The sequence below is a fragment of the Leguminivora glycinivorella genome, chromosome 10 (genome assembly GCF_023078275.1).
Source record: "Leguminivora glycinivorella isolate SPB_JAAS2020 chromosome 10, LegGlyc_1.1, whole genome shotgun sequence".
Lineage (NCBI taxonomy): Eukaryota > Metazoa > Arthropoda > Insecta > Lepidoptera > Tortricidae > Leguminivora > Leguminivora glycinivorella.
In genome coordinates this window covers 18,262,715-18,277,455 of record NC_062980.1, presented here as the reverse complement: position 1 = coordinate 18,277,455, position 14,741 = coordinate 18,262,715, and the positions used below count along the sequence as shown (strand labels likewise).

At 36.3% G+C, this 14,741-nt stretch overlaps 1 protein-coding gene across 7 annotated transcripts in view; it reads left to right on the top strand.

Moving 5' to 3' along the window:
• LOC125230602 (protein yippee-like) overlaps positions 1–14,741 on the top strand; it is a 204,915-nt gene that overhangs the window by 173,414 nt on the left and 16,760 nt on the right. The window lies entirely within an intron of this gene.

The window sequence follows — 14,741 nt, the reverse complement described above, 5'->3', positions numbered from 1 at the left end:
GCCAATCGTTTCGAATTTCTTCTTTTCCGCACTTGTATCGTACTGTACTATTACCTACTTCATCATCTTCCTTGCGTTATCCCGGCATTTGCCACGGCTCATGGGAGCCTGGGGTCCGCTTTGACAACTAATCCCAAGGTTTGGCGTAGGCACTAGTTTTTACGAAAGCGACTGCCATCTGACCTTTCAACCCGAAGGGTAACTAGGCCTCATTGGAATTAGTCCGGTTTCCTCACGATGTTTTCCTTCACCGAAAAGCGACTGGCAAATATCAAATGACATTTCGCACATAAGTTCCGAAAACTCATTGGTACGAGCCAGGGTTCGAACCCGCGACCTCCGGATCGAAAGTCGCACGCTCTTACCGCTAGGCCACCAGCGCTTACTATATTACCTACTTATCATTCCGTATTACACTACGTTATCTAAAATGTTTTTGCGTAGTACACCAAGTATGAACATAACATTACACAGGTCAACCGTCACTGTAATGTCGCAATACGATTCTAACACGAGTCCATTATACATTGTGTCCCTTAATATGTCCATCCTTAACCTAAATAAACACAGGAACTGGTAATAGAGGTAAATGAAAACTATTATTTGTTACGAAACTCTCAGTTTGCTACGCAATTGTTGAGATACTATTGCTTCTAGTTGTTATTGGCGCATTTTCAGAAATTGAGACCCAAAATTAGTGACAGTTAACAAAAATTAACTAGATGTCAGTTTTGGGACGACAATTAAGAATAAAACTTGTCTAACCAACTTTTTCATGTTCTAAATTTAATATAGTTGTAGTAACGTAGTTCTTATAGTTTACGTAATTAACACAAAAGCAATATTTTTATTGAAATTTCATGCTCAATTCTCGTCACTAAACTGAATCCAATTAATTTTTGTTATCAACTTTCACTAACTTTGGGTGCCAATTTTTGAAAATGCCCATTGTCATGTAATGTAGGTAATCATTTTACGTATTCGAGGACTAATAGTGATGCGGGCGTCCATAGGTGACGGTGATCGCTTTCCATCAAGCGGACTGTATGCTTGTTTGCCACCAACGTAGTATAAAAAAAATGCAAAACCAAGCGGATCGTTCACTTAGTGAACTATCTCTAACCTTCTTATTTGGTCGTATAGGGGAGATCCGCCATGAAACGGACATTTAACTCTGAAGCAAGTTTAGGTACATACCGTAGTTAAAAACAGGAACTTGTTAACTATCCTTATACATTTCGGATATACTATAGTATAATATAATTATTAATACACCATACTTAATGAAATTTCATTTGTTAGTGAGAAAAATCTATATTTGATTTATCCCATTTATGTCCGTTTCATAACGAATGTAGCATTGAGTCGGACAGAGGGTGTCTTGGACGGAAACGGACAAGGAACCAATGCCTTACTTTGAGGCACATAAAATTCTCAATGTTTCACAAAGTTACTGTTTTTACATAATGATAATTATTTTAAGAAGGCAATTCTTTAGTAGAATCCACACTGAGGTCCTATAATTTATCAACGACAAAAACTCCACAGCAGAATCTACTCTGAATAAATTATAAATATGACTTTTATGTGGAATGTAATGACGTCTGTTTTTAAATTTGAGCTTCTTGTTATTTCTTTAAGACATCAAAATACTTTTTCAATTTTTTTACAAAAAACACGCGCTGCTTTCGGGTCTGTTACTTGGTCGCTACTGATCGGGCACGTCAACAGTGGCGGCTGGTCCTATAATTTATCAACGACAAAAACTCCACAGCAGAATCTACTTCTTATTTTACTTACAAGTCATAAAAAATTTCTGCTAGGCAACACTGAGCAAAAAGAAACCTGCCTTATCATTAAGGTACTATACTATTACTAGTAATCAATTTTAGGCAAGCCGGTGGGAATCGACTTGTATAGACCAGCCGCTGCTGCAAGTCAATGAATCATTGCACGTTGTAACAATAGTTCAATTTTTATATACCTTTCATGTTGTAAAAACTGTCTGAACCAATACCCTTTGTTCCTAGCCTTTCTATAAACAATATGTACCTACTTTAATCATACTGACTCCACGGAAGTCGTCATACGGTAGGCGATTAAAGCGGACAATGGATTATGCGTCTTATCACCGTTACTCTTAATTGAATATCGAATGACGTGGAACGAGATTATGTAAATTTCTAACACAGCTGTGTTTGTTGTTATTCCAGAGGCTTGTAAAATCATCGGCTTTGACGCTAGACCAGTATAATTGCGTTTTCACATTATCCGATCGGATATCGGATGTAGGACCGATATCCCATACGTTTAAGCCGCCATCTTTGATTTTTACTTTTGAAGTCCATCCGATATCGGATCGGAAAATGTGAAAACGCACTACAGCCGGTACAGATGGACTGCAATCTAAATGCAATGATAACTGCACGCTGAATGCACACCGACCGAACTTTTTCCTTACTTTCAGACGAGCTGAGATTTATGATATCGTATAGGTATCGCTTTCAAATTTTGACTTTGACACCATAATTTGGTTAAAGGGTTAAAAGAAAAAACGTTTTCATACAAAAAAGCCGGAATTGATGCCATAGGTACAGGTATGTAAGATGCTTACCCTACGTAATAACAAAGAGGATCGAGTATTATAGAGAGTTACTGTCGAAGTAAAATGTGTAATCACAGTGCATAGACTGCCATCTCTTGACACAGGCTTAAAACTTTTGAACCTCAGTTTTGACAATTTGGCCCATATTCTTAGCTTGATATGTTTTGAAATGTCAAATATTAATATTAATGCCATCTAGCTGAGAGTACCCCAAAGGTGTAATGCCATGTAGGCCACCGTACCTTTTTCTGTATGGTACTGAGGTACGTTTTTTTCTTAAACTTTATTTGTCTACAGCGTGTGGATTCCATACGGGCGAATAATTTATCCAGTTATAGTATCTGATGATACGAATTGTATAGGATAATCATTTTGTTAAAAAGTGTTATTAATTAAGAGTAATTAATTTTTGAAATCGGGCCCAGCAGCAACATACACCATCCAATTAATTTGACATGACATCAACGTCATGTCGTAATGACGTTTAGTTAGGTACGCTAATTGATGTGGACATAATACATTGCGTGCTGAATTATTATGTATGAAAAAAATATCATATAAAAAACCTCTCCTCCTCCTCAGGTCCGATACTAATCGTCATCAAGATATTCGCCCGTATGGAATACACACGCTGTATACGGAGTTATATATGTCATTGGTAATAAGAATATTAAATTTTGCAATACAAGATTTAAAACAAGATCGGACATCTCTCCGAAGTGCGTAGCAATGAAATAAACGTCTAAAGTGGTTCCCTAAAAATTAGACTCACTCGAACTCTGTAATCAACATGAATACACGAGCTTATTTAAAACAAGTAACCGTTCGTCGCATAATGAATTCCATTTATACGTGCTAAGGCCGACATTAGCGCGTAGTTGGTATATGCGCAGATCTTGCATAAGGAAAGGGCCATTGTTCGTTATCAGCTGTTATCAGTCGCAATATGAACCCGCCCTGTTTCACAACTTGATTACATTCTATTGACCTGTGCTAGGTTTTATTGACCTGTAGGTGCACTATAACATGTTAAATGTACTTATTCATGTACTTCTTGTACTTTTTTCAGTAAAAATTAGAATCTTCCGATATATTTGCCGTTTTCCACCAAAAAGTCCCATTTTGTCACTTGTGTTAAGGACGTTTTAACACGAAATTCATGTATACATACAGACAAGGGATGTGCCGTTCTCGGTAATTTACCTGATATGTAGGCATGGGAAAAGTTGCGTCCCGGGAAAATTCAGTATACAAATCGGGTTAGCAGAGATCTTTTCTCCCCGACTTACTCCAATACTTGTTCAATATGTTTTTCTCTCTTTCCAGCTTATACCTTCCATTCTTCTCCACGTCCACGTCAAGACATATAGTCGATAGATAATCACTTCTGATCGTTATTCTATTTGTTTATGTTGTTATATGTAACTACGTTGTAAATAAATACATATTAATATGACCTACTGTAAGAGTCATAGGTTATCAAGTAAATTGTTCTATTTTGTAAACTTTTACTATCTATTATACATACTTATTCATTATACATACAACATAGCAATGTCATATTAATTACACTATTTGCGCATACAAATTCTTTGTAATTTAAACAAGACTTAGTTTTTAACATCATGTGTATAAAATCTGTAAATTTTATACGGTTAATTAATAATTTATTTGTTTTATAATTAATGACCTTTCATATTTTCTTTAGCAAGCAGATCTAGCACGTATATTTTCAAACGATAATACAAATTTTATATATAAAATAAAAAATCGCAGATTTTTGTGATTTTCTGATAGGCTCCCGTACACTGAGAGAAATTTGCATTGTGAATTTAACTTGTTGCGGTTTATCCGTTTGAATCAGCCAAACGTATGTTTAAAACAATATGTGTCAGGTTGTTTTTATAAAATCGACTTGTTGATTCAAATATATTGCCGGTGCAATATGACAAGTAGCTTGTTGTTTGAACCAAAGAGCACGTAGGCGCTATTTTAACCAAAAAACTTGTTGAACGAACATGAAAACTGGTTGTATTTTCTCTCAGTGTAGCTTAATTGCATTGTTAAAAGCAGTGCCCGGATTGTAGAGGTTGCCGGTTCAATAAATAGAAGCCGGTTTAATTTCCTATTTTCAATACATCTAGTTAATTTAATAGGTCTAGGTTACGAGTACTAACGAGACCTATGTCAGGGTAGAGCCTTGGCGTTCCAAGCTGCTGGTACAAATAGCCGAAGTATTTTAAGAACTCTATAATGGGATGCATCACCTCGATTCTAAATTAGACCAAGAGCGAGACAAGGAAATACCTGCAACCGCCAATTTCAATGAATCGATTATGTAATAGAGGTGAGATAAAGCAGCTGTCTCTATTTATCCAACGGTTTTTGAGAGATCTAAAGAAAAATCTCTTCTCTTTAATTTATACCTTCAAATCATCTTATCCGTATCTTCTGAAATAAATAAATATACATACAGATGTGAAATTTGTATGATTTTCTTGTACTGTACTGTAGACAAAATTATATACATACTTATACTTCTCTAATACTTAAATAACCACAAAATTTAAATTTTGAAAAATAACGACATAGTACTCCTAAGTGGACTGATTTCCATCAAACATGACTATTAAGAACACTCCCTGCTGATTCAACTTCCAAACAAAAAAAATCAAAATTGGTTCATCTTCCGGAGCTACGATGAAACAGACAGACACGTCAAACTTACAACGGCCCGTCGTTTTTGCGTCCGAAGTTTAAAAATGTATCAGTGCCTTGTGTTAGGTTAGAAAAAAAACCATACTAATGAGATATCTGTATTAGTGCCTTGTGCTGCAGACGAAATAATGTCAGTTAAGCAAACAGTGAAAGGAATGAGTTTCCCGCACACATAATGCACAATGCATCATTGTGCTAATTTGGTGCATCCAGCAAGGTTGCAGTCTCCAAGAACAATTGCATCTTGAGACAAAGGAGCAACTCTGACGTACGAGCGATGCTAGGAAGAAAATTTCAATATGTACAATACTAAATAAAGGATAACCCCAAAATGTATCAATTACCTACCTCTGAATATATGAATATGAATATCGCCAATAGTTTCGTTTTACAAGGGGAAAAGTTGTTGTTTAGCAGCTTGTGCTGATATTGAAACCCATACAAGCAAGAGGTTCAAAATTGAATCACGACCGTAATCTTAAATAATTATTTATATTTGATTTGACTGTAGATAAGCAAGTGAGCATGCAGATTTAAAAGCACGAGTGTGGAAAAACAATGTCGAAACTAAAACCAAACTAATAATTATAAAGTAAACCATCCTTGTTCAATAAAATTGGCTTAACACATACCTAATTCTCAAGTCCATAGTTTTGTTTAAGTAGTTAAAGTATTCAAACCATTTTCAGTGAATTAGGCACTTTTTAGGTCCTTTTTGCGTCGCTTTCGCTTCACGAGCCGTAGTTTTAAACTCCGGAGACAACAAATCATGCTTTTGAACTTCTGTCGCTGGTTCAACGAAAGACAATGTTTTCATAACTTTTGCGATTTAATTAACCTTACTGGTATAATCTGCGGTCTAGACCTAAAAGGGTGGTAAAATTGGCTAATTGCCATTCCGCCATTATGTTTTGAAACCTGCCTTAGCTTACTAATTAGGGGTTTCTCACGACTGCAGCTAAATACTAATAAGGTAGACTTTAGAATGAAGCTTCAAAAGATGCGTGTGATTTTCAGTAAATATTTAAAAACCAAATTGGCTTTATGGTTTCAATGATAAACTAACTGAGACAGATTTTCAAAGAAACATACTAAGTATACGATTCTGAAGCCCAATTTCAGTATTAAAATTTTTCATGAAATAAAATTCCAGAATTTGCCAATCTCATGATAGCCGTAAGTCCGTTTTCACATTATCCGATCCGATATCGGATGTCGAAAGGATTACAATGGAAAAAATCCAAGATGGCGCCTGTATTGTATGGGATATCGGTCCGACATCCGATATCGGATCGGATAATGTAAAAAAATCACTAAGTGTAAGGCCTGAGTTAGGACACATACTATTTTTTTTATTATAGACTGATCGACGATCGACCGTAGTCACACCTGATAGAAAGTGAAGACAGAGTCTAAAATGGAGCTCACCGATTCAGTAATACATTCACTCTTGCTTTAAAAAGACCGAGGTCGCATTCTTCAGGGCACCCCGATGGTGGCAGCGCGTTCCATTTCATAGGCTACTTGATAGGCCATTTTTTAAAGTCTATCTTATATTATTAATTACTGTCCAATTATCCGAAAAAAAAAATTACTATATTTTATTACGACTTGAAAACGTAGTCGTTAGTCACTTTTAGTACCCAAAATCTATAAATATTGGTTTTTCATGTCAAATAATACAGAAGACAATCATTTTTGTGTCATATTCGATATGACTAGTAGCCTATTGCAGTCCACATCGCAGCTTCAAATTGTTGTAAGTGTAGGTACGGCTCAATAAGAGCGTGCGCTAAGGCCTTTACAGTCAATATTAAACTAGTTTCCCATTCTGTTTTTGGCCGTGGACACAATAAAGGGCCCACGTGCAGTTGCGCAAGCAAACGTGATTCAGATTGGTCTCGCGCCCTTTGTCGGCCGCCGTTGCCCGGGTTGGGCTAAGCGAGGTTATGTAATAGATTATCCTATAAGTACTTTTAACGGGCCATTAAGTTATCCACGAAGCCGCATTGACGTTTTTCAGCCCTGAAATAGTATATTTCGATACAGGTACGGGAAAGAGGAGAAAAAGTGGCATAAATTAAAACACGGCCGAAGGGAGTGTTTTAAATCGACACGAGTTGCGATTTTCCTTTTCGCAAGTATATTTTAAGACGTTTTTCAGTACAGGTGACCCTCCGAAGCTTCGACCTGACAAGAAATGATCCACTTTACGTACTAGTGCGGGCAAAAAGCGCCATCTGTATTGAAAATTATTTGAATGTCGTGGAAGATAACATCATGAAAAAAGGTTTCCGATTCGGTTTCATTGCGGGGAAAATTAGTTTTCACGAGTTTCCCGCATTCGTAGAAAGTAAAAAAGTCCTATATTTTTTTACGAGCAAGAAATTCTTAGTCGGATTTTTTGTAATTTAAAGATTGGATCAGCTATTAAACCAAAAAACCTTCAAAAGTAAAGTCTCATACACATAAGGCAAGTAGCAATTTTTCAACATGACATATAAAACTGTTGGTCGCAAGTCAATGCCCAAGAGCTGGCACGAATGGAACGTATTAGTGAATGATATGTATGGGTGTCACAGATTAACCAATAAAATGGAGGCTTTTGACAGTTACGACTAGATGCCGATACAGGTCTCAAACAATCAAAGTGTTGTTCGTTCATTCCATTCCTGACAACTTTCGTGAATGAGGAGGCACACACAAAGGACAGATGGCGCTACCTTATTAGCCCTTTGCACAGATAAAGAATTTCATAAGTGAGAGCGAGAAGATATTTATTTCTCTCTCACACATATGAATAACAGTGACATGCATAGACACTTGCACAGGCGCCGCCTGGCGGGATAAAATGTCAGTGTGGCTCATTGATCATCTCACCAGTCACCAGCCGGCCTAACTGTTATGACCTTATGACAATCGTTGACACTAGACGCCGACCGAAACGCAGTCTGGCTCTGTCGTGCAGTGCCAATACTCATCATGTCATCATTCAAAATTTCTTCTAAGAATGGTAGAGATAGCTAGCTTCGATAACGAATTAACTATATTATCGTAAGCGTTTGTGAATATGGCTACTTACCCTGTATGTCATATTTTTAGAGTCCTATCTCCCCAACCGAAACATAAATGTACAATAAGTTTTTTGCAAAAATTACATTTTTGGCACAACCTTTTATCGCCGAATGTACCTTTCTTTCAACAGTCATCTACTGCTCTCCGAGACGTTTCTAAAAACTCCTTACACGACGTTTCATAACAGAGTTCCTATGGCCACCTTTCTGCTTCATCATCAGATCAGCTCCATGATACCATAACATTGCATTGTCACGTGATTTACATGTGTGCAAAATTTCAGCTCAATCGGAAACCTGGAAGTGGGTCAAATTTAGCTTCTACGTTTTGACCCAAACTAACATACTAACAAGGCAAGTTAAATAAAACCTTGTAATAATAAAAGCTTGTAACTAACCACAAAATTAAAATTTTGAAAAACCCCCGACCGCGACATAGTGGTCCGATTTTCATGAAACGTGGCTAAGAACACTCCCGACTAACTCAGGTTTCAAACAAAAAAAAACTAAATCTAAATCGGTTCATCCGTTCGGGAGCTACGATGCCACAGACAGACACACACAGACAGACAGACAAACAGACACACACACAGACAGACAGACAAACAGACACACACACAGACAGACACGTCAAACTTATAACACCCCGTCGTTTTTGCGTCGGGGTTTAAAAATAAAATGACTTCCTTTTGCTCTATGTAGGTGCACTATGTATGGTGTTAATGATGCAAACTATTATTGTGTTTATGTATGTAATGTTTCTGTATATACGTCGCAATTATATGAATTAGTCTGATTGTATGACACATGCAACAAGGTGAACGCCCTGGTGAATTGTGACTGATTACGATATGTATCTTACGAGTGTGTTTATTGTGTTAAATATAAGTATGCATAGCTGATGGCTATTTGTGAGTTTGTTTTTTACAATTTGTATACTGATAAGTGGTAAGCTTAAAACAGGAGCGCAGCGAACAGCGAGTATCTTGTCTCTCACTCTAATTTATACACTTACCCCCTTATTCATAAACGTACACTAAAGTTATTAAGCCGATAAAGTTATTTTGTCACTTTCCGACGTATTGGTGTGATAGAAAAGGACAAACGAACTTTATCGGCTTGATAACTTAAGAGTCCGTTTATGAATAAGTGGGCTAGAAAATAAAATACGACCAATGTTTCGGTGTCTGCAGGTTTCGGCATTAAAATCATATTCTGCGCAAGAACTGCTGACTTTTTAAGACAACTTTCACACAAACAAAATTGCTATATATGACTAAGTTTACGCTACGTTTTTATGACGAAAATAGCAAATCATTATGTATTTTAAGGTTAAATTATAAATTGCATAAGAGCCTGTTTTTCAATCGCTAGATAAATATATCTATCAGATAAAGTTAACGCTATCCTTTTCATCACACGTATAAATGACAATGACAGCTAACATTTATCTGACAGATATTATTTATCTGGTGATTGAAAAATCAGCCCTTAGTCAATTATTCAACTTCACATACCCTAGCCATTGAAATATTATACAATGGACATCCTCATTGATTAAATTATTTATTTATTTATTCTAAGTGATGGATATCTTGTATAATGAATGATGATGAACAACATAGTGTTTTTTACGCTTTAAATTTACGGCGCAATTTCAGTATTATCGAGAACATACCAAAACACGTAAGTACGCAAATACCTAAACAAAAGACAGTAATACATAAAGGAAACATTATATTTATATAATTTATACGGCTGAACTATTTCAATTCTCTGTTCAGGTTGTTACGCCAGCCTCTGAAGACCTATAAAGAGCTATGGGTGTAGGTCGTACCAAAGAGGATCGAGTATTATAGAGAGTTACTGTCAAAGTAAAATGTGTAATCACAGTGCATAGACTGCCATCTCTTGACACAGACTTGAAACTTTTGAACCTCAGTTTTGACAATTTGGCCCATATTCTTAGCTTGATATGTGTTAAAATGTCAAATATTAATATTAGCGCCATCTAGCCGAGCGTCCCCCAAAGGTGTAACGCCATCTAGGCCACCGTTCCTTTTTCTGTATGGTCCTGAGGTACGTTTTTTTCTTAGACTTTATCTGTCTATACGGAGTTACATATGTCTTTGGGCATACTATACTAAGCACTTTTTATTATAAGAACAGCCCTGAAAACATCGCAAAAAAAAACTTCCAAATAAAATGATATAAGATCATAAAACCAAAATGCTACAGCCATTTTTTTGCGATTCGGCGTTGATCCCATAGTAAGAGATGCTCAGGATATGTCATACCTGTGAGATATCTCATGTTTTCTGGTGACCTCACACTGACTGGTTGTTACAAATGTTATATAACATATAACATTGTGACAGGTACATGTTAATGCCCTCGCGTTGTACCGTTACACAATGTTACATAACAGTAGCTTTTGACCGCGGCTTCGCTTGCCCCAGTTAAGGGAAGTGGGGGGGTTAGAATGAGACAAATAGTAGCCTATGTCACTCTCCATCCCTTCAACTATCTCCACCTTAAAAATCACGTCTATTCGTCGATCCGTTTTGCCGTGAAAGACGGACAAACAAACAGACACACACACTTTCCCATTTACTAGTATAATATTAGTATAGTATGATTTATAACAGCCAGTTTTGGAACACCATTCAGTGGCTGGTGTCACGCTCAAATAATTAAACAGCTAACAGTTTCAAATATTAAGTAAAATGCTTGTAAAGAAGGAATGTATGAAAATCTTTGCCAAGACGACATAAATATTCATAGCGCGTCAAGTTCCCAGCACGCACGCGTGACGATGATTGACAATGTCAACGCTCAGACAACTCTTCAATTTTTAATGACAGTTTTTAAATAAATAATTGCATCAACTTAACTCGTGTAAGTGATTTAAGACTCATTTTAAAACATTAATAATGGTGGCCGACAACTGGATTAACAAGCGGCCGAGAACCGAACAAAGTGGCCGACAACGGGTTAAATAGGTACTTTTTCATATTCTTAATTATACAAACAAAACGTTGTTACTTATAACTCATTTTAATAAAAACATGGCAAGTGTAGTATATTTTAATTCTAAAATTCTCAAATTGACAAAGATTTGTCGAATACATTGTTCATAAAATCTATTTGAATTCGAAGTTTTGCTAAACTGGCCGACCACCGGCTAAACCACCCTATATCGATCTGTTTCGAGGATCCTCATCCCTACCAACGTGTAGGTACCTACTACAGTGAATGCGCGACATGTAATCAAAGACATATCCCAAATTAAATGTCTAAATTAAATGACTTAAGAAACGTTTGAAATCGTTTTAATAAGAAATACACATTATCTAACAAAAATAAGTCCTTTTATTTACAAGATTTACCATCTTTACCCTAGCTAAACTTTAATAAGTTTTTTTTTATGAATGGGCTTACTCTTGACCACAGACTAGCCAAAGGCAAAGACGTGGCCTACGATGGAGGGAGCTCGCCCAGAAGATGCCTGTTCACCCTTGATTTGAAGGTTGCCGGGTTATATGAGTTATTATTATGGTTCATTACTAATTTATCACAGTTATGCTATAATTTAATATAAAGTCATCGTCAAGTGGGTCGAGTCATCATCAGTCACGATGCCACGAATCATCAGAATTCATGCAGTCTTCTTTGTTGTTTAATTTAATGCTTCACTTATTAGTTGAATAGTTTATTATAATAGCATTAGGTAGGTTTTTCTCTACGATTATTGTTTGCCGAAAACACTGCTCAGTGAGAGGTATTAAACATTTGGACCGATATTTATGTGGTTAAACCATCGTGTTTCACTTTTTCCTCCATATAGAGTAAATTAAAGATCAATATAAATAAATAAGTATTGACACCCTACACACACACTCTCTCTCTCATCCCACCTCTGTAATCCAGAGAATACAAGAGATGTCATGTCCTTATTTTTCATCTCTTAAATAGCCGGTTCCCAACCTTTTGTGAACAAGAACTTTTGATCCAGAGATATACATTAAACATGTGTTATCTCCTCAAACTACGCATTTAGCAAGAAAACAAACAGAATATAAATATACAATCTACAAATAATACGCCTTATTTTTAGATAGTTAGCGTGCGATGTTTTGGTGTTATTTTTAGATGCCATGCCCTAGTTATAGGGGCGGTACATTTGTTACACTCGCGTTATTCACGCAAGTTAAGTTTTAAAATAAAATATTTAAGTACATAACTTTATTAATTTAATTAAGCTATTGCATACGGCAAAGCAGACAAAAGTTTGTAACCAATGATGATAAGGGAATAGTACTGCTTTTTACAATACTCGTACAGTCAACCAATTAGAATCCTAGGCCACTCTAGAACCGTGTCGTATTGACATCGTCCTTTATTTGCTATAGAAGTCAGTTTGACTTTTACCGTGAAAGGGTTCTGCAGTGGCCTAGGATTCAGATTGGTTGATTGCACATGCGTCTATAATATTCCCATGATGATTAGTAATTAGATATATATTTATTAAAGCAATATCTTGACATGTTCCCCATTCCATTAGACGATTTTTAGAAGTGTGCATTTATGTCCTAACGAGATGTTTATAAAGTGCATTGTAGCTTAACTTCGTTTTATATCTTACATTATTCGAAAACTATATGATTTTAAAACTGTGGTAATAAGTTCCGCACCGAAAACTATAAAGCTCATAAAAAGTTACTAATATAATTAATAAAATAATCATAGCTGCATATTGGTAGACTATGCTTTGACAGATTTTCGACGCTGGAACGTAAAAAATCGGTTTTAACCAAATCCATTGAACGTCGAGTAACTGAACTCTAACACGGGTCAAAGACTGGCCAAGCCACATTTATAAACCATCGAATCGATCGGCTCACAATCGACCGCATCAGCGGCCTCAATCGATACTGACAGTGCTGGGACGATTTAAGTCGGTGTGCTTTTGTACTGAATTTAGAGGTAGAATGAAAACCGGATTGATAATAGGCAGTAGGTATCAATAAATTTTCATGGAACTTTCCCGAACTCAGGATCTTGATCTTGTAAAAATTCACATTTTCTATCTTTTCTAAATAATTTGTGTTGATATGGTATTGCTTTCCATAAGTGCGTTTTAATATTATCCGATATCGGATATAGGAAGGCTTAAATATATGGGATATCGGTCCTACATTCGATATCGAATCGGATAATGTAAAAAGGCACTAAGAAATCGGTTTGTTTATGCCTAGTATTAGACTAATGTAAGTCAGAGACACACTTGACTTTGTCCCAAAATATGTGCTCACATTACGCATGCTAATATGTACACTAGGTAGGTACACTGCAATAGTCAACTAAATTAATTAATTTATTATTTATTTAAACTTTATTGCATAATATAAAAAAGTACAAATGGCGGACTTAATGCCAGATGGCATTCACTACCAGTCAACCATGGGCTAAACCGAAAGATTAAGTAGGTGCAGGATCCTAGTATAGTTAGCGTGTAATGGAAAAGAATTTCAGATACAAACAATATCCATATATGCTACATTTAAATATATATATACAGACCTAATATTATACATAAATAGGTATATAAATATACAATACATAAATATAATATAAAATATACCCATTGTGAAAGATCATTGAGGGTGACTATCGAACCTTGTCAAACAGATACGCAGCATGCGCTTGAAGGCGAATTTGTTCCGAGCCTGCCTAATGGTGAGAGGAAGATCATTCCACAGCCGGATTGCCTGGATGGTGAACGAATTTGACATGAAACCTGTACGATGTCGGGGGACAATAAGTTGGCGACTACGGAAGGTTCGGAGTTCCGTGCCCGAGCGCGGGGTAACAAATTTAAAATTGGATCGAAGATAATTTGGGGCTGAAGGATCAAATAATATTGAAAATAAGGAACAGAGAATGCGCAAGGATAGACGTTCACGAATAGGAAGCCAGTTCAGTTTTTTGCGAAAAGTTGAAATATGATCGTATTTTCGGAGCCCAAAGACAAACCTGATGCAATTATTGAGTAACCGATCGAACTTGGATAAGTAAGCTTGGGTGATATTGCTGTAACACACATCAGCGTAATCCAGGATGGGCAGAACAAGGGCTTGGACCAGAAGGGTCTTGGTGGAGGACGGGAGAAAGTATTTAAACCTATAGAGAGATCTTAAAGTGTACGTCACTCTACGACAAACATCAGACACCTGAGGGTCCCAAGTCAAACCGCTATCCATTAATAAGTTCACCGAAACTTCTAAAAACTGACAACGCAACTATCCATCGCTTAAAAATCACTATTAAATAGAATAGAATAT